Source organism: Saimiri boliviensis, chromosome 5, assembly GCF_048565385.1.
Source record: "Saimiri boliviensis isolate mSaiBol1 chromosome 5, mSaiBol1.pri, whole genome shotgun sequence".
Lineage (NCBI taxonomy): Eukaryota > Metazoa > Chordata > Mammalia > Primates > Cebidae > Saimiri > Saimiri boliviensis.
The window spans coordinates 90430518-90457377 of NC_133453.1; the positions used below are offsets into that span (position 1 = coordinate 90430518).

The 26860-nt window shown below is 36.0% G+C and overlaps 1 protein-coding gene across 3 annotated transcripts in view; it reads right to left on the reverse strand.

Moving 5' to 3' along the window:
• The window catches only part of EPC2 (enhancer of polycomb homolog 2), a 232707-nt gene that overhangs the window by 95503 nt on the left and 110344 nt on the right, over positions 1 to 26860 (reverse strand). The window lies entirely within an intron of this gene.

Here is a 26860-nt window from a genome sequence, read left to right on the forward strand (position 1 = left end):
TGGTATGTTACTTTAAATGTCTAAAACCTATAAATGATTACTATCTAGACTATGTAAGAAACTCCTGTAAATTAACAGGAAAAGTAACCCTAAAGGAAAAATGAGTAAAAGATATAAACAGGCAATTTACAGAAGAAAAAACACAAAAGGCTAACAAGCATAAGAAGAGATATGCAAATTCATTAGTAATCAGAAAAACACAAATTTTTAAAAATCTTATGAGATGATTTATACCAATTAGTCTGGCAATAATAAAAAATTAAAATAATGCCAAGTGTTGGCAAGGATATAAGGATAAAAATTCCTGCATGCATGACTATGGAAGCACAGACTTTCTACCATTCCAGAGAGCAACGTGATAATTACTCAAACCTAATCTGCATAACGTTATGAACTAGCAACTCCCATCTTGAATATATAACCCCAAGAAAACCTCACATAGGTATGTAAGTAGACATAGTCACTGAAATGGCATCTGCTGTATTTGAAAGTTTGAGGCAATGTGGTTATCTATGAGTGGGAGTAGGGAAGTAAAATGTGGTAGATGCTCACCATGAATATTATAAAACAGTTGGTATCAACAGTCCAGATGCATATACAAAGTGATGCATCCTGTTACGTGTAGAAGAATAAAGCTGGATCCTCATCTTTCCATCCTAAGTTGATAGAAAAATCAATTTATGATGGATCAAAGACTTAAATCTAATACCTGAAACCACAAAAATTCTAGAAGGTAACATCGGGAAAACTCTTCTAGACGTTGGCTTAGGCAAAGAATTCCTGACCAAGAACCCAAAAGCAAATGCAAGAAATACAAAGATAAATAGATGGGACCTAAATAAACTAAAAAACTTCTGCACAGGAAAAGAAATAATTGGTGGGGTAAAGAGACTACGCACAGAGTGGGAAAATATATTTGCAAACTATGCATCCAACAAAAACTAATATTCAGAATCTACAAGGCACTCAAACAAATCAGCAAGGAAAAAAACAAATAATCCCATCAAAAAGTGGGCAAAGGACATGAATAGACAATTCTCAAAAGAACATACACAAATGTACAATAAACAATGAAAAAAGGCTCAACATCACTAATTGTCAGGGAAATGCAAATCAAAATTGCAATGAGATACTACCTTACTCCTGCAAGAATAGCCGTAATTTAAAAATTAAACAGCAAGGATGTTGGTGTGGATGTGTTAAAAGGCAACACTTTTACACTGCTGGTGGGAATGTAAATTAGCACAACCTCTATGAAAAAACAGTATGGAGATCCCTTAAAGAACTAAAAGTAGATCTATCACTCAATCCAGTAATCCCACTACCAGAGGAAAAGAAGTCATTATATGAAAAGACACTTGTACACATGTTTACAGCAATACAATCGCAATTGCAAAAATATGGGACCAGTCTAAATGTCCATCGACTAAGAAGTGGATAAAGAAAATGTGGTATATATATACCATGGAATACTACTCAGGCATCAAAAGGAATTAAATAGTAGCATTCGCAGCAACCCAGATGGAGGTGAAGACCATTATTCTAAAAGAAGTAACTCAGGAATGAAAAACCAAACACCACATGTTCTCACTTGTAAGTGGGAGCTAAGTTATGAGGACGCAAAGACGTAGAATGATATAATGGACTCTGGAGACTTGGAAAGATGAGAGGGGACTGAGGAATAAACTGCTTAGGTGGTGGATGCACCAAAATCTCAGAAATCACCACTAATGGACTTTTCCAAGCAACCAAACACCACCTGTTCCCCCAAAACTATTGAAATTTTTTTTTAAATAAAAATTTTAAAGAGCCTTTTGATATATTTTGTGAATAAGGAAAAAAAGCAGTGTTAATTCAGAAAATTTGTAAGGAACAGAATCAGATATAACATGTGATTATTATTAAAAGGAAATATGCATAAAACAGTACAGATTTTGCCAGAAGAGACACATTAAACATATTAGGTGGTTGCCTGAGAGGGTAGAGAGGAGAATGGAAGTAGCAAAGAGAAAGAGAACAGAATAAATAAATGAAACCAGAGAGGGGTCTTGTAATTCCCTTTAAAATTTCAGGCTGTTTTGGACTGTGTAGACATGAAACAAGATTGGCCATATATGATTAACTGCAGAAGATGAACACATGGAAATTCACTACACTATTTTTCTCTACTTTTGTGTATGTTTGATAATTCCATAATAAAAATGAAAATAGTGAGAGGAGGGGAGGAGAGGAAAAGAGAGCACTCTTGTAGAAACCAATGGTAACAACATACCATAAAACTAATGTATATGAATAACTCGACTCTCTGCAACTTTCCTGTTTATAAAAAAAAAAAAAAAAAAAAAAACACCTCTATATAATGATAAGATTATGTATTAGAGTGTTTTCAAAACATGTTTAGCTTTAAAACTGAACAAAGGTTAGGTATACACTCAGTTTACCCCAGTAACCATAGATCAAAAACACAACTCATTAATTAGTGGAGATAAAGACTTATGAATACTGGTAATAATTTTATAAACATAAAATGACAAGGTAGAAAGTAACCTAACAGGTCATTTAATCCCATGTTTTTCAAACTGCACCCATTAACAGGTCACAGCTACCAACTTTCTTTAAAGAAAAGAAAAAAAAAATCAGAGATTACTGAATGTAAACAGTTTATTATTTTGTGAACATATATTTCAGTTATGTATGTGTATAACTTTTGTTATTGTCCATCACAGTGAAAACGTAAAAAAAAAAACCCTAATATATTCAAACTACTCATTTGTGTTTTGATAAGGTCTCACTGCCTGTAACAAAATTAAACAAATGTAGCCTTCAAGAGATTTGTAAACTGTGAAACAGCAATATGAATTACTATTTCTCCTGTTTGCCTTTTTTAAGTGATTGTTTTTTTTTCCCGTGCGCCCTTTGTGTGTTCTAAATCTTCTGCAGTAAATCTGTAAGATTTTTAATGTTATAAAAATACTGCATTTTAATTGAAACATCTCTCTACCAAGATACACAAAATCACTTCTTATGGCTACTTTGACATTCTGAAAAATCCTTCTGAAAACTACTATATAATTACACTTAAGCATTTTTCTAAGTTTTTGTAATGACATTATATACTTTCTACTTTTTATTTTCCCCTCAAAACATGACATTCCACGGTAAATAAAGCAGACTTTAAAATAAAAAAAAAACTAAGTAATTCATGACTTTTAGTCATACACAATGAGTACCAAGATGCAGACAAAAATTATGTTGTGATTTTTGTTGTTTTTGAGGAGGAATGAACTGAAGTTCTATGGTAAGAATGGTAGAAATCAACAAGAATGAAATTTGTATCCTTACTTGTTTGGCTCTTTTCCATCTTACCAAGTTCAGGCCCCAACTTCCTCGCTTTCAGGATTTATCCATTGAGTTAGGCTACATACATAGCCAAAGATTCTTCACTGCTATTTTTAAACTCCCAACTAAAGATAGCTAACTGAATGCCTATACTTAAATACTCTACCACCTTATAATGTAAACTTATTAGTAATGGACTAAAGAACATATAAAGCCACACTGACAAAGAGAATGAAATAAGCCATCAGCACAAGAGCTTAGCAAAATTCTGGAAAACTAAAATTGAAAAGAGCAGTAGAGACGATAAATACTGGGCCTCTCTGTCCCACAGAAAACCAGAGATGATAGATATGGATTTATGAACACTAGCTCGAAAGAGCTATGAAAAAAGCACTTCCTTGCCTATACCTTGAAAGCTCATCATTCTACACAGACAGAAGAGGGTGCCACTGAATTAAGAATGTTGTGAATATCTCAAACCTAAAAAAAAACAAATAGAAGAAAATTTAATACATCTATTCAATTATCTTAAAACAAGAAGACAAGATTCAGCTGTATCTCTACTGATGAACTCTTCTCACTCTGGGGAGAGGAGAAAGAAGAAAAGTTCAAGAAAAATATTCCAAACCTAATAAACTCAAAAGTAGCATTTGGGAATATGAAAATAAAAACTTGGCTGAGTGCAGTGACTCATACCTATAATCCCAGCGCTTCGGGAGGCTGAGACATGTGCAGATCACCTGAGATCAGGAGTTTGAAACCAGCCTGGCCAACATGGTGAGACCCCATCTCTGCTAAAAACACACAATACAAATTAGCTGGGTGCCTTGGTGGGCACCTGTAATCCCACCTACTCAAGAGGCTGACAGGAGAATCGCTTGAACCTGGGTGGTGGAGGTTGCAGTGAGCCGAGATCATACTACTGCACTCCAGCCTGGGCAACAGAGCAAGACTATGTCTCAAAAAAAAAAAATTAAAATTAAATAAAATATAAAAAAATTAAAAATCACCTGAAATCTGAGTCTCCAAAAATAAGAACATAAAAGGCAGGGTGGGAAGACCTAGAAGGAAGACCTAGAAAGAAATATGAAAAGTTAATTAAACTCATGAATGAAGAAAAGAATTATCTCAGAAATAACGACTACAATTATTAGGAGCCCAATGAAAATTATACCCCAAAAAACCCTTAAGTGTGCTGCGTAAAGCTGGTCAAATACTCAGTTGAATGAAAATTAGATAAAGAGAGAAATAAAATGAGTAAGACAGAAGGTGGCAGGCAGAATGTACAATAGGCAAGGAAGGAATGACAGTCATATAATTAGAGTTCCTAAGAACAAACAACCAACAGAACTAATACTTAAAACTATAGTCCAAGAAAACCTTCTAGGAACAAAAGACTACAAAGTTACATACCAATGAAGGGAGTAAGGTGGAGGATGAGTAAGCCTCATACCTTGTTCCCACACAACCACACTTACTGCACAATATAGAGTCCAAAAAGCCTTGAGAAATCCAGAAACCAGTTCAGAAATTGTAGTACCCCAGGCAAGCTTGGATCGGCACTGAACTGGGTTTAAAAGGCCATAAGCCCTTCCCCTAAGCCAGTACACATCAAGATTGGGAGAAAAAGCAAAACATATGGCTGCTGCTTCTAGAGAGAAAAAGAAGAGTGAAACGTATATCCAATATTCTGGCTTTTCAGGAGTCTGACTGATGGACTGGTATACTTTGGATATCTGGGGTCCACTGAAAACAGAATAGAGCTCAGCAACTTTGTGTAGCACCAAAGAACCTGCACCACAGCAGGTAAAAGGCAGCACAACTTGGTGTAATGAGGAGAAAGTGCCCAGTTCATGGCTTTACCTTTGGAAGGAAATGGAAGAGTGGAAAATGCATCCAATATTATGGCCATCTGGTGGAATGCAGAAGGGACTAATTCTGTCGGTCTGATTTGAAGCACTAACTTAACCAACATATTTGGAGACCTGGAAGCTGTAGAGAACAAAAGAACTCAGCAACTTGCGCAACACCAAAGAATCTGCAGTATCACAAACAGAGACAAGAGGGAGCAAGAGAGTACAAGCATCTGTAGAAGAAACTAGTAAACCTCTCTAATTGGGAAATTACACATACAAGTACAACAAAGATGCATCTCCAGAATTTCTTGCTGGACTGATTCATTAAGGTCTTCTCTTAGACAAAACCAGTTTGTAAAGACTGGGAGAGATGCCTGTTTTTTCAAATGCACAAGTCATAGCAAAAAATAAGGCACACAAAGATCCAGGCAAACAGCTCAATAAAACAAGAAAGTAAATCGAGAAAACAGCCCAAAAGATCTATGAATTACCTACTAAAGAATTCAAAATAACTGTCTTAAAGATCACTGTACTATAAGAGAACAATGATAGACAAGTAAATAAAATCAGAAAGCCAAGACTGGTGGCTCACACCAGTAATCCCAGCACTTTGGGAAGCTGAGGCTGACAGATCACTTGAGGTTAGGAGTTTGAGACCAGCCTGACCAACATGACAAAACCCCATCTCTACTAATATGAGCCAGGCATGGTGGTGCACGCCTGTAATCCTAGCTACACTGGAGGTTGAGGCATGATAATCACTTGAACCCAGGAGGCAGAGGTTACAGTAAGCCAAGATGACACTACTGCACTCCAGCCTGAGTTAGAGCGAGACTCTGTCTCAATACATATATACATACAATGATTAATATGCAAAATAAGAACAAAGAAATAGATTAGTTTTTAAAAGATCCAACAGAACTTATGAAGTTGATGAATATGATAACTTAATTGGAAACATTACTAAAGAAGGTCAACAGCTGACTTGATCAAACAGAACAAATCATCAGAGAATTCAAAGACAAGTCATTTGAAATTATTCAGTCAGAGGAATACAAAGACTGAAGAAACGTGAAGAAAGCCTAAGTGACTTATGGGACACAATCAAGTGGACCAATATACGTATCATAGGAGCTTATGAAGAAAGTTAGAGAGAGAAGGGGAAGAGAGCTTACTTGAAGAAATAATAGCCAAAAACTTCCCAAATCCAATTAAGTAAACAGACATCTAAATTCAGGAAGCTCAAAGGACTCCAACTAGAATAACTCAACAACACATACACTGAGACACGTTATAATTATAATAATTATAATCAAATGGTCAAAAGTCAAAGAGAATCTTAAAAGAGAAAAACAAAAACGACTTGTCATATAAAAAGGAGAGATCACAGATTTAACAGTGTATTTCTCAGCAGAAACACTACAGCTCAGGAAAGAGCAGAATAATAAATCGAAAGGGCTGAGAGAAAAAAAACTGTCAGAAGAGAAATGATATATCTGACAAAATGTCCTTCAAAATTGAAAGACAAATAAAAACCTTCCCAGATAAGTAAAAACTGTAAAAACTCATCGCTGCTGACCCTGCCTATAAAAATTGCTAAAGGGAGTCCTTCAAGTTTAAACAAAAGGATGCAAGCCAACAACAAGAAACCATGCAAAAATATAAAATTTAGGTAAAGGTAAATATATAGGCAAATAGAGAATCCTATACTACTGTAAGTGTGGTATGCAAATCATTTTAATTTCTGGTATACAATTTGAAAGACAAAAGCATTAACTAACACAAAACTATGTTAATGCATACAAAACACAAAAATATGTGATTTTGACACTTTAATATTAAGTGTTGGTAAGCAAAAGTAGTTTCTGTATATGACTGAAAAGAAATTTTTAACTTTTTAGACTGTTACCACCGTAAGATGTTTTATATATTCCCCATGACAATCATACCACAAATACCTTCAAGAAAATTAATGAAAGAAATAAAAACACGTCACTATAAAAAAAATCAATGAAGCACAAAGGAAGTCAGCATGCAAGACACAGAGTAGATGAATGGAGTAAAAGAAAAAAAAAGACTCCAACCACATGCTATTTACAAGAGATTCACTTTAGACATAAGGACGAACAGCCTGAAAGTGAAAAGATGGAAAAAGATATTCCACATAAATGGTAAGCAAAAGAAAGCAGAGATGTCCATACTTCTATTAGACAAAAGAGACTTTAGGTAAAAACCATCAAAAGACATAAAGACACATAAAGACAAATGAGTTATTTTACCAGTAATATACAACAATTACATATACACCAAACACTACAGCACTCAATTATAAGAAACAAACATGGATAGAATGGAAGGGGAGGCACAGACAGTAACAAAATAGTAGTAGGAGCTGTTAATACTCCACAATTAATAATGATCAACTAGATAAAGATTAAAAGAAGCAGAAGATTTGAACAACACTATAGACCAACTAGACCTAACATACATAATACAAACACTCCAATCAACACAGTAGAATACACATTGTTTTCAAGTGCACATAGAAAAAAAGTCTTAAATTTAAGATGAAAATCATACTATGCATCTTTTTTAACTACAATGGAATGAAACTTGAAGTCAATAGTAAAAGAAAACTGGAAAATTCACAAACGAGAAAATTAAGCAACATATTCATGAACAATCAACGAGTCAAAGAAAAAAATAACAGGAAAATTAGAAAACACCTTGAGACAAATGAAAATGAAAACATAACATACATACTAAAACTTACGGATACAGAAAAAGGAGTACTTAAAATTAAGTCTTATAATTAAGACGACTGAGTCAGTAATCAAAAACCTCTCAACAAAGAAAACCCTAGGACAGATGGCTTCACTGGAGAATTCTACCGAATATTTCAAAAAGGATGGACACAAATCCTTCTCAAACTCAAAAAACACTTTAAGAAACTACAGGCCAATATCCCTAAAGAACAGTGATGCAAAAATTCTCAAGAAAATACCAGCAAACCAAATTCAACAACATATTAAAAGGATTACATACCATGACCAAGTAGGATTTACTCCTGGAAGGTTGGGTGACATGTGAAAATTAATCACTGTAATATGCCCATTAACAGAATGAAGGTAATCACATGATGATCTTGGTGGAGGCAGAAAAAGCATTTGACAAAATTCAAAACTGTTTCATGATTAAAACACTGAAAAATCTAGTAATAGAAGGAAATTCCCTCAACATGATAAAGGCATATATTAAAAGCCCACAGCTAACATCACATTTAAAAAACTGAAAGTTGGCCAGGTGCAGTGGCTCACGCCTGTAATTCCAACACTGTAGGAGGCCAAGGTGGGCGGATCACCTAAGGTGGGGAGTTCAAGACCAGCATGATCAACATGGAGAAACCTCATCTCTACTAAAAATACAACATCAGCCGGGCGTGGAGGCACATGCCTGTAATCCCAGCTATTTGAGAGGGGAAAAGCCTGAAAGACTAACATGAGTATCTGCACGCTAATGTGAAACAATGCAACTAAAAATGAGAGGAGAAAGAGGCGAAAAAAGAAAATGGAATAAAGCTTGTCTTTGTATGGGAGCTGTATAGACATAGCAGCTGTTGTATAGTAAGTTAAAGTATGCCATTAAAAATATGACAAAACAGCTAAGATTAAGTAACAAACCAGATAACTAAATAAAGGTTTTCTTTTCTTTTTCTTTTTTTTTTTTTTTTTTTTTTTTTTTTTTGAAACAGTTTCACTCTGTCCCCCATGTTGGAGTTCAGTGGCACGATCTTGGCTCACTCACTATGGACTCCACCTGCCAGGTTCAAGCAATTCTCCTGCTTCAGCCTCCCGAGTAGCTGGGACTACTGGTGCACACCACTATGCCCAGCTAATTTTTTAAATTTTTAGTAGAGATGAGGTTTCACCATGCTGGCCAGGCTGGTCTCGAACTCCTGAACTCGTGATCCACCCGCCTCAGCCTCCCAAAATGCTGGAATTACAAGCCTGAAACACCAAGCCCAGCACCCAGCCTAGGGCTTTTTTAAAATAAATACAAAGGTAACCACTACAACAAAAATTCAAGCCTTCTCAATTAACAAAAATAATAATTTTAAAGAGCAACATCTTTTTAAAATGCATCTTTCTTTTAAAGAGAATGAAACATTGCAAATATAATCCATAAAATTATAAAATGTGAAGTTGAGATCAAATATATTCAGGCATATATCAACAAACGTGAATGGATTTAACTCATCCACTCAAATAAAAAGGTTTTCAATTTGGCTTGTAATCCAAGGCTCAACTATACACTGTATACAAAAAACAACCTCCTCAAAATAAAAATAATGCAACTAAAAATGTGAGGAGGAATAGGAAAAAATAGAATAAGCTCACTGTTGTGAGCTTACTCAAAAATGGTTAAGAAAGGGTAAAAATAAAGGGATGGACACAAGTTTACCAGGTAAATGGAGATGGTAAGAAATGCAAGCAGATCCTAACATAAAACAAGTAGAATTCAAGTCAAAGAAAATTAAACATGATCATAGAAAAGATGACTTTTTCTTTTTTTTTCTTGAGACAGAGTCTTGCTCTGTTGCCCACACTGGAGTGCAGTGGCACAATCTTAGCTCGTTGCAACCTCTGCTTCCCAAGTTCAGGCAATTCTCCTGCCTTAGGCCCCCGAGCAGCTGGGATTACAGGTGCACACCACCACGCCTAGCTAATTTTTGTATTTTTAGTAGAGATGGGGTTTCACCATGTTGGTCAGGCTGGTCTTGAACTCTGACCTCAAGTGATCCACCATGCCCAGACAAAAAGATGATTTTTTTAATGCTACAGAAGATCACAATTCACAAAAGAGATTTAGCATTTGTGATTATTTTTACAAGTAATGTAGCAAACATTTTATGAAGCAAAAGCTACCAGATATGCAAGTACCAGTAGATAAAAACACACTAATAGTAGCAAACTTTAATATACCACTATCAGCATATAGCAAATCAAGTGAACACCTAAGCAACTTAATAAGGTTGATCTTACACTTACTTACATATCAGACTTTATGCCCAAATGGCCCTTCCTTCCCAGATACCCAAGAAACCATCACAAAAACTGTTCATGTATTAGTTAAATAAGAAAGAATACAGGCTGGGTAAAGTGGTTCACGTCACAATCCCAGCACTTTCAGAAGCTGAGGAAAGAAGACTGCCTAGCCTAGGAGTACAAGACAAGCCTGGGCAACATACTGATGCCTCTTCTCTACAAAAAATAAACAGAATTAGGTGGCTTATGCCTGTAGTCCCAGCTACTTGGGAGGCTGAGGTGGAAGGATCACCTGAGCCTGAAAGTTGAGGCTGCTGAGATCTTGCCATTGTACTTTAGCCTGGGCAGCAGAGTGAGACGAAGGGGAGGGGAGTGTAGGGGACAGGGAAGAGGAGAGGGAAGAGACAGGGAAGAGACAGGGGAGGGGAGGGCAGGGGAGGGGAGGGGAGGGCAGGGGAGGGGAGGGGAGGGGAGGGGAAAATTTTCTAAGCATACCCTTTGTAGAGTTCCAAATTTTAGAACATTTGACATGCTCAAAAAATTAAAAAATCAACAGGGATGTGGAAGGAAGAACTCAACAGGTAATACAAAAAGATACAACAAATCCTAACTTATCAGAAATGAACCCGTATTAATGGGTATAAAGTTTCTTTTTGGGCTAACAGAAATGTTTTGAAACAATATAGTGGTAATGATTGTACAACATTGTGAATATACTGAAAAACACTTGTACACTTTAAAACGTAGAATTTTACATTATATAAATTGTCTCTCAATTTTAAAATTTCAAAAAAAAAAAAAAGAAGAAGAAGATGATAAAGTAACAGGGACCAAATTCACCCTTCCACCTGATACAACCAACAAAATACCCTGACAAAGTAACACAACGATGGGTTTTAAGACAATGGACATCAAGCAATGAAAGCCAGAGATCTTTAAGAGAAGGAAAACAAATGAGGTGAATCCTATGGCTGTCTCAGCAGTTAGTTCCCAGAGTATGGAGCAAGACAATAAACTGAGGCAGAAGGCTCCATGAAGCTCAGCAGACTACATGAGTTGAGACAGAGTCCAGAAGGCAGCTAAGGTTCATTGGACAGAGTACCAAAGAGCAGAAGAACTGCACAGAGAAAGAACCCAGGAGATCTGAAGAGGGTTCCCTGGAGTATGTGGCAGTGTACTGATCAGCACAGGTGTATGAAGAAAATACCTGAAGACGGAGAAACCACCATCCAAAAGAGTTTGAGGGAACAGTGCCTGTTCCTAACAAGACTCAAAAACCTCAAAATTTAAAGAGCACTGGATAGTGTACTCAGCAAAAAACACTGATTAAGTAGTAGAGAATAATTAACCCAAGAATGACAAGTGCTTCAGACTCTCTAACAAATTAAAAGAGCAAAACCCAAAGGTATCAAACTATTTACAAGTAATTTTACACATTATAAGGTTTTCCAGTCTTGTTAGGAACAAACACTCATCCCGCAAACTCTTTTGAATGATTGTTTTGGTGCAAACACAGCTCACTGCAGTCTCGATCTCCTGGGTTCAAGTGATCCTCCTGCCTCAGCCTCACAAGTTGCTGGTACCACAGGTGTGCACCATCACACCTGGTTAATTTTTTAAATTTCTCTTGTAAAGACAGGTTCTTGTCATGTTGCCCAGGCTGATCTCAAACTCCTGACCTCAAACAATCCTCCCACATTGGCCTTTCAAAGTGCTGGGATTACAAGTGTAAACCACCATGCTCAGCCTTTACAAGGAATTTAACTACATCCCAGAACAAAGCTGAAGGACATTTATAGGAATACAAAAATATTCAGCACCCAACAGTGTCATATTGAATGGAGATAAAAGAGACTCATTAAAAACAGTCAATCCAAAAGGTGGCAGAAAAAGAGGGAGAGGGGAATAAAACGAGAAGAACCATGAGTAAGAAGACAGAGTCGTACCTAACCTTACTAAATATCATATTAAATGTAAATGGTTGAAACACCACAATATAGAGGCAGAGATAAAAACCAAATACACACTTCCTAATAACCTATGGCTCAAAGAAGAAATCAAAAGAGAAATAAATTAGAGACTATTCTGAATTAAATGAAAATACAACAGGATGTAAGATGTCAATAAAGTAACATTCAGGAAAAAAACTTGTAGCACTAAACACCTGTATTAAAACAGAAAAAAGGCTGTAGCATCTACCCTAAAAAAACTAGAATAAAATAAACTCTAAGAAAAAAAGGAAGATCGAAGAAGAAATCAATAAAATATAAAACAGAAAATCAACAGACAAAGGTCAGTAAAACCAAAAGCTAATTCTTTTTTAAAAAATTCATAAAATTGATAAACCTCTAACCAGGTTAGAAAAAAAAGTGAGAAGACACAAATTACCAGTATCACAAGTGAGAGGTAACACCACTCCAGAGAATATTTGAACTTCATGATAATAAATTCAACAACTAGCTGAAAAGAACAAACTCCCTGAAAGAAACTATCAAAGCTCACTTGGGAAGAGATTAATAGCCTTATACCTATTAAAGAAACAACTGTACTTTAAAATGTCACGCAAGAAAACTCCAGAAACAGATGGCTTCGCTGGTGAATTTTACCAAATATTTGAGGAGGAAAACAATACTAATTCTATACAATTTTTTCCAAAATACTGAAGAGGAAGGAATTCTTCCCAACTCATTCCAGGAGCCCAGTATGACTCTGATCCTAAAACCAGAAAAAGACATTGGAAAAAAAGAAAACTACAGACAAATACCTGTTTATGAACTGAAATGCAATCACTCTAACCAAAAATGTAGCAAACAGAATCCACTAATACCTTAAAAGGATAATACATGACCAAACAGGGCTTATTCCAGGAATGCAGGATTGACTTACATTCAAAATAAATCTAACTCACTATATTAATAAGCTTTAAAAACAAAACAAAACAAAAAAAAAAAAAACCTGAGGCTGGGCACAGTGGCTTTTGCCTATAATCTCAGCACTTTGGGAGGCCAAGGCGGGTGGATCACAAGGTCAGGAGTTTTCGAGAGCAGGCTGGCCAACATAGTAAAACACTGTCTCTACTGAAAATGCAAAAATTAGCCAGGTATAGTGGCTTGCGCCTGTAGTTTCAGCTACTCCAGAGGCTGAGGCAGGAGAATCATTTGAACCCGGGAGGCGGAGGATGTGGTGAGCCGAGATTGCACCACTGCACTCTAGTCTGGGCAACAGAGTAAGACTAAGTCAAAAAAAAAAAAAAAAAAAAAAAAAAAGAAAAACAAACACCTGTATGATTATCTCCATACATACAGAAAAAGCATTTGACAAAAGCCAACATCCATTCCAAAAATTCACAGAAAACCAGAATACAAGATCATTTCTTCAATTTGATAATGGGTATTACAAAAAATAGAACTAACATCATGCAGAAGTGAAATACTAACAAGTTTTCTCGGAATAGCCATTCTCAACAGTTCTGTTCAGTTCTATTCAATACTGTACTGGAGTTTCTAGTCAGTGTAATCATCAGACAAAACAAAGGCAGTGGGGAGAGTCAAAAAAAAAACAGAAAGTGTGAACAAACATCCAGACAGAGAGGAAGAAGTAAAACTGCCTTTATTCACAGACATGACCCTCTATGTAGAAAATCTGATGAAATCCATGAAAAAAAAAAAAACTACTAGAATGAGTTTAGGAATATTGAAGGATACAAATCAATATACAAAAAAAAAAAAAAATCTATTGTAGTTCTATATAGTACCTACAAACAACAAGACACTAAGTGAAAAAAATGGAATCCAGACAATCTCCAGAAAGACCCCATTTCAACCTCCAGTGGTGTGAACTGTAACAGTGTGCTAGTTCCTTTTATTTTGTACTGAAACAACCTGCTACACATCCAACTTAGGGCTGTCTGACTCCGTTGCTATGCAGCCCTGAGGTCTTACAATGATGAAGAATTTTGATTGGCAAAGTCTTCACTCATCTGCGGAAAAGGTTTCTCAATTCTATCAACAGAATTTTAATAATGTGGCCCACGCTACTGGCAACTTAAAACACCAGAATTTTCCTTTTCAGTTAAGCACATATATTTTCATATCAATCCTCAATTACACATATTATTTCCTAAGAATCTGTGACATATCAATCCTCAATTACATATATTATTTCCTAAGAATCTGTGACAGATTTAACTTTATAACCAATCATGTCTTTCAGGCTTTCATTTACATTGTTGGCACTCCAAGAGAGTTTAGTCTTCTAAGAGTGCTATCCAGCTCCTACTCAAAAAAGCACACATAATCAACATTTTAGAAGGAAATACCTTCTGAACCTTAAAAAAAAAAAAAAGGAAAAAGGAAAGAAAAAAGTCTAACAATGGCTTATTAAAGTTTTATGTGCTTCAGCTTCAGAATCACCTATAGATGTTGAAACTAAACTCTCTTAGTGTCAACTATGTAAATGAAAGGCTGAAAGTCATGATTGCTTATGAAGTTAAATCAGTCAGATTCTTAGAAATAATATGTGTAACTGAGGATTGATATGTTTGAAAATATATGTGCTTAATGAAAAAAAAAATTCTGGTGTTTTAAGATACCAGTAGTGTGGGCCACACTACAGGCTGAAACAAAACCTATAGGTGATGCTGCAGCTGAAGCTCAGAATATTGTTTCAACACCTATAGGTGATTCTGAAACTGATGCCAAACTACCAGAATTTATGATTCTGTAGGCCTGGGATGGAACCAGGCAACTGGCATTTCTAAGTTCCCAGGTAATGTTTGATGACGCTGGGCATTTGGGACTACAATCTGAGAACCACAGTTTAGGCAGTGCTAACTCAGACTGAAATTCTCTATAAGTACAAAAATCACTGTAAGCATTTAGGAGGGTTCAAAGCAATCAGAGTAATTTTATCTGCTGAAACTAATAATTTAAAAATTGTGGACTTGCTGTTTCTACATCCTTAATTTTTCTGTATTTTTATGGTACCTGACAAAAGTATTAGTATGCAATAAATAAAAATTTTTTTTTAAATTGGTTCTGTGGTCAGGTGCAGTGGCTCGTGCCTGTAATCCCAGCACTTTGCAGGGCCAGAGCAGGAGGATGGCTTGAGTTCCAGAGTTCAAGACCAACCTGAGCCACACAGCAGGGCCACAGAGCAAGACCCCATCTCTACAAAAAATAAAAATTAAAAAATCAGCTAGGCCTGATGCTGCATGCCTGTAGTCCCAGCTACTCAGGAGACTGAGGCAGGAGGACTGCTTGAGCTCAGGGGATGACGTCTGCAGTGAGTCATGATCATGCCATTGCACTCAAGCCTGGACTGACCCAGAGCAAGACCCCGTTTTTTGTTTGTTTGTTTTAAATTAACAAAAACCAAAAACTGGTCTTTCACTACAGGTAATTTGAAAAACATGGCATAAAGAACACGCTATCTATCCAATTTACTAATATTCTAAATACTGGCTTGTTGGTAACATTACATAAGTTTCATTAACTTTGCCTCCCAAGAAAACACATCAGTTTTAGATTAAAATTCAATAAAATAAGCAGTCACATTATTGATGTTTGTTTTTTTCTGTAAAACTATATTTAAAAACATTTATCACCTAAACAGTGTCCCTTTACTATAAATTCCTTTTAGAATTTAGTAACAGGGTAAAGATTTTTGTCTCCTGAAAAACAGCTGTGTTAAATGTGAAATGAGTAAGAACTGAATCATTCATAGTTGTTCTATCTTAACTGCCTATGAGGAGTATCAAGAAGAGGTGTGTCTGGGGGGGGGGGGTTTACCGGAGTGAGTAACTGACATCTTAAACAGAAATATAAAAGTAAAAGTGAGAACAATCTTGTGCAGAAATATGTTATCCTAAACATCATAATTCCACAATATTTGAATTATAAATCAACTTTTGGAAAACTTAATTGTAAGTTGTATAATGCTAACTTGTATCACTCAATAACACAATAAATGTTTACTCTTTTGTTTCCCAGATCTAACTTTAGGTTTTCAAAAACCTTGTTTTAAATCAACAATTTCCTAATGTTAAGACCATGATCTTCAATATCAACTTAGCAAGGTGATACTAACAACATCAATGTAGCTTAAAGATTCACTGGAGAATGGAAATGATAGTATCAAAAAAACAAAATTCAAAACAGTGGGTGAATATATTACTGATATTTGACTTTTTTTTTTTTTTTTTTTTTTGAGACGGAGTTTCGCTCTTGTTACCCAGGCTGGAGTGCAATGGCGCGATCTCGGCTCACCGCAACCTCCGCCTCCCGGGCTCAGGCAATTCTCCTGCCTCAGCCTCCTAAGTAGCTGGGATTACAGGCACGCACCACCATGCCCAGCTAACTTTTTTTGTATTTTTAGTAGAGACGGGGTTTCACCTTGTTGACCAGGATGGTCTCGATCTCTCGACCTCGTGATCCACCCGCCACGGCCTCCCAAAGTGCTGGGATTACAGGCTTGAGCCACCGCGCCCGGCCCGATATTTGACTTTTAAAAGCATTATTTGATATTCAGTTAATTTACTTATTATTTACAAAGTCATTTCTAAAATTATTTTACATTCCTTGAATACTAAGAGTAGACAGATAACCCATACTGATAACTTCAAGATCCCTATATATGAAAATAACCAAGAATTAGATCCAAAGTTGTGAAAAAGACAGAATGATTTTACAGGTCTAGGATGGGACCCAAGGTTCAACATTTTAACAACTTCCCAGGTAATGCAATATCTGCAGACCAAACTCAAGTAGCAAGGTTCTAAACTATATAAATGTCTCAAAGTATCTTTCTGGTAGAACCACTCTGGAAAACAGTTTGATCATTCCTTTTTAAAGGTAAACCTTTTAAATATAACTACTATAGAATGAAAGCATTTCACCTTTAGGTATTTATTTACCCCCAAACAAAGGAAAGCAGATCAAAGCCAAAAATTACTCTAAAGATAAACGAATAAACTGTGATACAGCCATATATTGAAATACTATTCAGCAACAAAAAGGAGTAAACTATTTATACAGGCTGCAATATGTATGAATCTAAAAAAAAAACAAAACAAACAAAAAAAAAAAAAACAAAAAAACACGTGGAGTGAAAGAAGCCAGAGCAGAGAGAAGAATATATACTGTGATTCCATTTACATAAAATTCTACAAAATGCAAAACACTAATCTACAGTAACAGAAAGCAGATGAGCGCTTGAAGACCAGGAGGTGGAGGAACTGGGAGATGAGATATGTTGATTATCTTGACTGTGAAAACAAGTGTACACAAATGTCAACACAACAAATTGCACACTTGAAATATGTGTGCCAATTACACAACAAATGTATGTGTGTCAATTATGCAGTATGTGTGTCAATTATTCCTCAACAAATATATGTGTTTATTTATTTGAGACACTGACTCACTCTGTCGCCCTGGCTAGAGTGCAGTAGTATGATCACAACTCACTGTGGCCTTTACCTCCCAGGCTCAAGTGAAGCTCCCAGATCAGCCTCCCAGGTAGCTGGGATTATAGGCATGCACTACCATGCCTGGCTAATTTTTATATTTTTTGCAAAGACAGGGTTTCGCCATGTTGCCCAGGCTGGTCTCAAACTCCTGGACTCCAGCAATCCACCTGCCTTCGGCCTCCTAAACTGCTGGGATTCCAGGTGTGAGCCCCTATGCCCAGCCTAATAAATTATTTTTAACAATATCTTCGAAACACAAAATTCTGGCTAAAATAATGTCACTATATATAAAATAGTAAGTTCTAATTCTTTGAAAATTCCATGTAATACACAATAGTATGCCTACAGTAAGAGTAAAAGCCTCCTCTTTTGGGGAACTGGGTGGTAGGTGACTTAGAGTCCTTTAGAATCTTTCTTAGTTCCAAGTAACCACTTAAAACATGTACTACAGAGCAGGAGGCCCCAACTCCTGGACCATGGACAACATAGCAGGAGGTGAGCAGAGGGCAAGCAAGCATCACCCCCTGAGCTCCGTCTCCTGTCAGATCAGTGGCAGCATTAGATTCTCATAGGAATGCAAACCCCACTGTGAACTGTGCATGCAAGGGATCTAGGTTGTGCAGTCCTTATGAGAATCTAATGCCTGATGATCGGAGGTGGAACAGTTTCATACCGATACCATCATTTCCCACCCCCATCTGTGGAAAAATTATCATCCAGAAAACTAGTCCCTGGTGACAAAAAGGTTGGAAACTACTGCTATCGAGTGAATAAAAAAGCCAGTGATAATCCAGGCCTTAGTGGTAAGAAACATACTTACCAAAAACAAAAAAAAAAAAACACCAACAAACCTTAATCTATACAGTAAAACTGGAATTTTGCCAGCTACGGCTATAAATTTTACATTAAATAATACAAAAACCACACTAGATACCTTTTGAGGTGTCCATTCCATGTATCAACCCTCTATACTGCCATTCTCTCCCATTCTTTTCCACAAGAGTGTGCTGTCATCAGCCAAGCTGGTAAATCACCTCACCCCACCTGCAGCCACAGTTAACTGTATCAGTCTAGATCAGGCGTCCCCAAACTGCGGCCCCCTGAGGCCATTTATCCGGCCCCCCGCCACACTTCAGGAAGGGGCACCTCTTTCATTGGTGGTCAGTGAGAGGAGCACAGTATATGGCAGCCCTCCAATGGTCTGAGGGACAGTGAACTGGCCCCCTGTGTAAAAAGTTTGGGGACGCCTGGTCTAGATATATGACCTGACCTAGGCCAATTATACTCCATCTCCTGGCAATTTAAAAATGAGACTGAATCACTACTCTCAACCAAAGCTCCTATTTAAAAAAATAAAATTAGAAGCTTTGAGGTAGCCACTTTTGGCCAAGAAGATGTGAAAGTCCTTTTGCAGGAAAGCAAGTAATAAAACTAAAGACATTTTTTGAAAGAGTAACACCTCATTACCAAATGGGATTCATTCTGGGGAAGCTAGTATCATTCAATATTAAAATATTCATCTCTAATTATAAAGAGACCTAAGGGGAAAATCATATGGTAAAGTCCACAGATGCCAAAAAAGCATTTGAGAATATTCAACACTCAATTCATGATAGATACCCTAAAGATTTTTTACATATGTTATGTACTTTTGTGTATTACATACATAGGTATTATATGCCATTATAAATAGATATATATGTATATCGTTTTCTACATCTATAAGTCAATACAAAATTATCTACATCATATTTAATGAGGAAACACTACAGACATTCACATTAAGTTCAGAAACAAAACTAAAATGCCCATTATCTTCACTATTATTTAACACAGAATTGGAAATATTTGTGAACAGAACAGGGAAATGTAATTAGAAGCACACCATTTGGAAAAGTAGAGGTGAACTATCGCTATTAGGAGGTGATATGGTACCTAATTCAATTACATATGACAATCAGTGCAAAAACTAGTACAAACAACAACTTAATAAAATTGCAGGATATAAAATTATATAGAAATCAACAGCTTTAACAAGTTATAAGGTATAATGGTAGAGAAGATTCCATTTACAATACCAAATAAATGAAATTCCTAGGAATAGGTTCAACAAAAAAAAATGCACAAAACCAACCCTCCTACAGGATACACAAGTAGACTTTGACAAATGAAGAGACAAACCATGCTCTTAAACAGGAAGTCAACATCGTAAAGATATCAATTCTCTATAAGCTAACTTATAAATGTATGGTAAGTAAATCCGAATAAAAGTGCCAACATTATTGTCTGTATAAAGTTAGACAAAATAATAATAGAGTTCATATTTAAAAAAATTAAGAAACAATTGCCAGTAAACTCTAAAGAAGCAGAATAATGAGTAAAGGGAAGTGACTAGCTCTACCAGATATAAAATTAAATAATCAAAGATAATAAACAATCATCTCATATTCAAAAAGATAAAATAATGATTTAAACAGTTTTTTGCACAAAAAAAATCTCTGAAAGAAAATTTAAAGGTAACAAAATTAAATGTTAACATATACACCAAATGACCTTTAAAAAAATCCAAATGTGATGAAAAAAATCCAAATATTATACCACGGAGATTTTTTTTTTTTAATGATGTTTAGACAACTAGATACACACTTGAATGGATACACTGATCTACAAAGGAGTGTATACTAGATCAAACTACACAAGTTCTAAGGAAGAAATAAGGTAATTAACTTGAAGGAGGAAATCCACTTAAATTCAAAAACCAGAAGCATTTTTTATTAAAGACTGAAAAAAACCTCTGACTGATATATCAATTTCCCTCAATATGGAACCGAGTAGATTGCAGTCAACATATACACCAGACCACTACCTAGTTAGAGTAATAACAAATTAGAATTGATGGTCAGCACACAGGAAGTTATTTCATGACAATATCTATATTTAAAATTCCCTTGTTTTGGAAAACCACTATTCTTTCCTCTCAAGCTCCCTTTAGACCAGTGACCAAATACAAGCTGCCATTCTCTTACACCAGCCATGTCCCAGGCTATAGTGAATAAAGCTAATCAAATAATTGAAGAGATGTTTCAAAATGAGCTAAAGAAATTCCTTCCCCCAATTTTTCAATCTCAAGTAGATTTTTAAAAACAAACCTCTCTTTCTCTATTTCTCTCTTACACACATATACCTATTCATATATAAATACATTACATATTTAAAAAGTACAGAAGGATATACATTCACCAGAAGGTCAACCAAGGATACCTCAGAGAGGTGAAACTTTAAGGCATTTGTGCTTTCTTCTTCACACCTTTCCTGCATATTCTGATTTTTTTTACAAGTAAACATACATGATACTGTTATAATGGAAGAGTGTGTATTTCCAAAAACAGAATAATACAATGCGAACAATTTGGGTTTTCATTTTTCTAGTTTACAGAGAAATAACTACCTCAATAGGTAATGCTCAGGTGGCTGAGTACATTTCCAATAATTATCTGTCCTGTTTTATCTCCCTCAGAATGAGCACCTTCCTGTGCTGTGTTAATGTCCTAACAGTAACTTTTATTTATGCCACTGTTCCTAAACACAATTCCACCGCAATATAGGCAAATAATACCTAATGATTATGATTATTATTATTATTTTTGTAGAGACAGGATCTTGTTAAGTTGCCCAGGCTAGTCTCAAACTCCTGGCTTCAAGTGATCTTCCTGTGTCAGCCTACCAAAGGGCTGGGATTACAAGCATGAGCCAGTGCATCTAGCCACAATATCTAGATTTCCTTTAGTGTTTAAGAGTAATAATACCTATGTATTCACTATATTTATATTCATCAGTGATATGTTTCCAAAACAATGAAGAATCAACAAGTAAAATTCTGCATTTCACATGAGTATAAATCCAGTCTAAAGCTTTATAATACCTCCTCAGATTTCTGAGAAAATTTAAAACTTCGTGATTCATAAGCAATGAAGGTTAAGTATTTTTTAAAAAGGAATCTGCATTATCAACAGGAATGCGTTTCTTAACCTCCTTAATGAGTCATCAGGGTCATTTACTCTAGATCTGATGATTCTCTGGGAGGGAAGTGGTAAACAACCATATGAAGCTGTGGTAAGAAAACAAACCAAACCAAACCCAGAAAGTTCATAGACCCCATTAAGTCTATCTAGGTAGCAGAGACCTCAGTTAATAAAATGAAGATTTAAATAAAACTCCTTAATCCACAAAGCATCCAAATTGTTTTCATTCTGCCATAAGACTGCTGAAAATGCAGTCAGAAATCACAGTTCAGCACCCTCATAACTAGTTTTGTCTCTAGTCTTCTGCCATTGCTGCCACCCCATGCACTGCCTCTACAATCCAATAACGGTCTACTACAAACACAAACTTGAGGATGTACCCAGAAAAACCCTAGTTCCCCATCAAAATTAAACTGTATATTTACTACAAAAAGGGTGAAAAGATATACACATATCTTTTAATAAAACTGTAATACTCATACAAAAAAAAACTATGTAACATACATAGATTAATATCACTTACCCCTTATCATTGCATAAGTAGGAAATAATATATAACCCAGGTTGCTGAATTCAGTAACTAAAGCAGTGTTTTTAATACTGTGAGTTGAACCACCAGTGAATCATGAAATCAATCCAGTAGCTCATGACCAAAACTATTTTTAACAAAATAGAACTGAAAAGGGAAAAAGACAGATATATTTATATATATACACACACAGCTAATCTTCATTACTTGCAAATTCACTATTTGCAAATTTGCCTACTTGCTAAATTCTGTGACACTTTCTCAGTCACTTGCAGACATGTGAAGAGCAGTATTATTTGAATGGCCCACCTGACATGTTCCCATCTAAGGTCAAACAAGGTGACATTCTGACATCTTGTTTCAACTCTCATACTGTAAACAAGCATCCTGTTCATGTTCTATTTAGTGCCATGTTTCTCATATTTTGTGCCTTTTTTGAGTAATTTCACTGTCTAAAGGGACCCCCAAGTACGGTGGTAAAGTGCAGTCTGATGTTCCTCAGCACAAGAAGACTGTGATGTGCCTTGTGAGGAAAACACAAGTGTTACATAAATTTCCTTCAGACATGAATTACAGTGCTGATGGCTGTGAGTTGGATATCAATGAATCAACAATGTATTTTAAATACAGAATTTAAAAACAGAAACATACATAAAACAAAGTTACAAACTGATCAGCAGATGAAACTGTTGTGACCAGGGGCTAGCAAGAACTTAACCCTGTATTTCCCCTAGCAGCAATGGCTTAGGTATTAAATAATTCTGTGCTCATGGCAACACAACAGAACATAACCTCGAATAATGAAAATCTACTGTACTAGTATGTGTAGAACCTAGATTTGTCTGTCAAAGTGCACTTTATTTCAGTGATGTGCGCGCACACACACATAATGAAGTCAAAAAACATTTGAAAGTCAGTGAATTAGATCACAAGGAAAGAAACTCTGGAAGGCGGATAAAATTGTGTAAGGCAGAAAGCATGGATCATGGGCACACACACCAATCCCTTTTTTCTACTTGGACAAATCCATTCTACTGAATCCAGAATCACCCCTAACTTGTGATTTGGTTGGTAGATCCAGAACAAAGCTTTTAAGAAGCATCCCAGATATTCTGGTGCATGACCAAGATAAGAACCACAATACTGATGGTTTTCGACGTTGGGTTCCTGGAAAAGCAGCACCAGCATCACCTGGGAACTTAAAAATGCAAATTCCCAGGCCCTATACTAGACTTAATCAGACACTAAGAGGGTAAGACCCAGTTATCTGTGTTTTAACAGGTCCTCTAGGTGATTGTGAAGCATGCTAAAGCTTGAGAATCACTGACTTAAATCTTGCGAAATTTTTTGAGGAGATATTTTGAAAGCCCTGATGAATTCTGCAAGGTGGCTAGGCTATTTCAAATAAACTCCTACTGTCCAAGCACCTATAATGTATAAACAATTTTCTTACAAGTACTTGCTTTACAAAAACTGACCCCTGTGCTTTAAGCAAAAATTAAGTAAAACCTATGCATTACTTGATTAATAACCAAGCAGCACTGTTTCTTTATGCCATCCTCCGTAACAGTTTCTGTTCTTCTAAACTCTTTCAGTAGGCACTGTTTATAATACAATTTTGCCTGTCCTAAAAGGTGAATCTACACTAGACCCCAGAAATCTTTCAACTCTCTTAACAACTCTACTTGGTATCACACACTTCCTTATATGAACGTAACAAGAGGCATCTAAAATCAACTCATGGCATTCTGGCATACAGGAATCATTTCACAACTAACTGGTAAAAATTAATTCAATAGTACATTATAGTCAATTAGCTATTACATGAATTGACATTTAAACTCTGGTTCAAATCATGTCCCTCATGACATAAATTTCCACACTATGATTTTCCACATTAATACATTAAAATGTGTTAATCTGTGTAAAACTCTTTTCTCTCCTCCAAAACTGTAAGTTGCTTGTGAATGGGTACCACATCTTGTAATCTTCTGTGTCTAATGCACATAGCAGCAGCTGTAAATTCAATCAACAAATATTTAGTGAGCAACTACCAATATGCCACCTATACCAAATGATGGAGTATACAAAGGTAACAAAGACAAGGTCCCCGTGCTTATGGGGCTAAGTTACTGAATGAATAAACATCACAAACAACTACAGTGAAACTAGAGACAGTGCAGTCCACACGAAACATCTTGGCTTGCCAATATGATACCTGAACAGGATAGCTTTCTTCGAAAGGGTATCTTATTGTTGCTTTTCTGACCCAAGTTACTACTTAAAGCCATAAATACAAGTTACAGTAAAAACACTAACAAATCACTAAATAATTTGACTTTAATATTTTTTGTATAAAAACAGGAATACAAACAAAAGTCCTATGCACAATGCAAGGCTTTGCTAACAACCAAATTGCCACTTAGGAAAATGACAGGTTAAAGGTTTGCTATCCAAACTACAATCAACTAACAGAAAGCTACATTCTGCCAATTCTCAATTCCTTAGAGATGTTAAAGGTAAGGAATTTAAAATCAAAATTACCTGACCTTATAACCCTAGATTAAAAAGCTAATTTTAAGATCACATGTTACTCACTTACAAAATGAATACAAAAGAATTAGTTGGTTATTTGACAAAGTAAAAAACATTTGTCTAGAAATTTTCTAGAATAAGCAAACACATCCCTAACAGTAGCTGCCTCTGTAGCGTGTCTGTGGACCTGAGGAAGGAAGGGCACTTACTTTTTATGTATATGCCTTTCAGCTGTTAAATGTTTATATTTAAATCATGTAGATCTATTATTTTTCAATTTTAAAAAGCTAGTAGTAAATGTGCTAAATGTGAAAATAAGACAATTCTGCCTACAGTAGCATCTCCTTTATAGTTACGGGAGTCAAATCTGCAGCCTGTGTGCATTTGGGACAACGACGACACAGGAATGAGATTCCCATTTGGGCCAGAGAAATTCTCCTCAAGATTTCTCAAACTTAGGTGGTAAGTCCCCAAAACAACCACAGAAAGAACTAAGGGGTACATGAACTTGGATGAGAAAACACAAACTTCTAACAAATTTAACATTTCCTTCAATTCCTAATGTAGACAACAGACCACAGTAGTACTAGCAATACCAACAGAAACCCCAGACCTTTTCATGTCATAGATCTTTTTATGTCAGATTATGTCAAAACATTGTTTATACTTATCACTATTTGAATTTACAATAACTAGATCCAACTGTAGATTCTGTACTTAATGTGTTAATAAAGCACATATATTAAAAATTGTTTATTTTGATAACTTTATTTCAATATAATTGATTTATCCGATTTTATTTTACGCATCATTCTGAGGAGTTTCACCAAACTGCCAAAAGGGTCCATGGCACCAAAAAAAGGTTAAGCAGCCCTCGATCATAATCTTCAAATTAAATGTAATATCCTTCACTTGGAAATTGGAGGAGGAAGCATTCAGGGATTATTTCTTTTTTTTTTTTTTTAATTGCATTTTAGGTTTTGGGGTACATGAGATGAACATGCAAGATTGTTGCATAGGTACACACTTGGCAGTGTGGTTTGCTGCCTTCCGTCCCCTCACCTGTATCTGTCATTTCCCCCATGCTATCCCCTCCCACCTCCCCACCCCCCGCCCCTCCCCCATTTCCCCCCAACGGACCCCAGTGTGTAGTGCTCCCCTCCCTGTGTCCATGTGTTCTCATTGTTCAACACCCACCTATGAGTGAGAATATACGGTGTTTGATTTTCTGCTCTTGTGTCAGTTTGCTGAGAATGATGGTTTCCAGGTTCATCCATGTCCCTACAAAGGACGTGAACTCATCATTTTTGATGGCTGCGTAATATTCCATGGTGTATATGTACCACATTTTCCCTATCCAGTCTATCAAGGGGCTGATATCCAGAATTTACAAAGAACTAAAGCAGATCTACACGAAAAAAACAAACAAGCCCATTCAAAAATGGGCGAAGGATATGAACAGATACTTTACAAAAGAAGACATACAGGAGGCCAACAAACATATGAAAAAATGCTCATCATCACTGGTCATCAGAGAAATGCAAATCAAAACCACATTGAGATACCATCTCACACCAATTAGAATGGCGATCATTAAAAAATCGGGAAACAACAGATGCTGGAGAGGATGTGGAGAAATAGGAACACTTTTACACTGTTGGTGGGAATGTAAATTAATTCAACCATTGTGGAAGACAGTGTGGCGATTCCTCAAGGACCTAAAAATAGAAATCCCATTTGACTCAGCAATCCCATTACTGGGTATATATCCAAAGGATTATAAATCATTCTACTGTAAGGACACGTGCACACAAATGTTCATTGCAGCACTGTTTACAATAGCAAAGACCTGGATTCAGGGATTATTTCAACTAGAATGTTCCAGAAACTAATGGGCAGGAGATAGCTGTTATAAACTTGTTTTGCCTGTGACTATCCCATATATCCAACTACAAAGTGAATGCTAATAGTGCTCCGGTTGAGAAACATCTCAAGAATCAAACAGCATGACTACCCTCATCAATACCATACTTTTGAGTGTTTCCAAACAAAAGTGTTCATCCAAA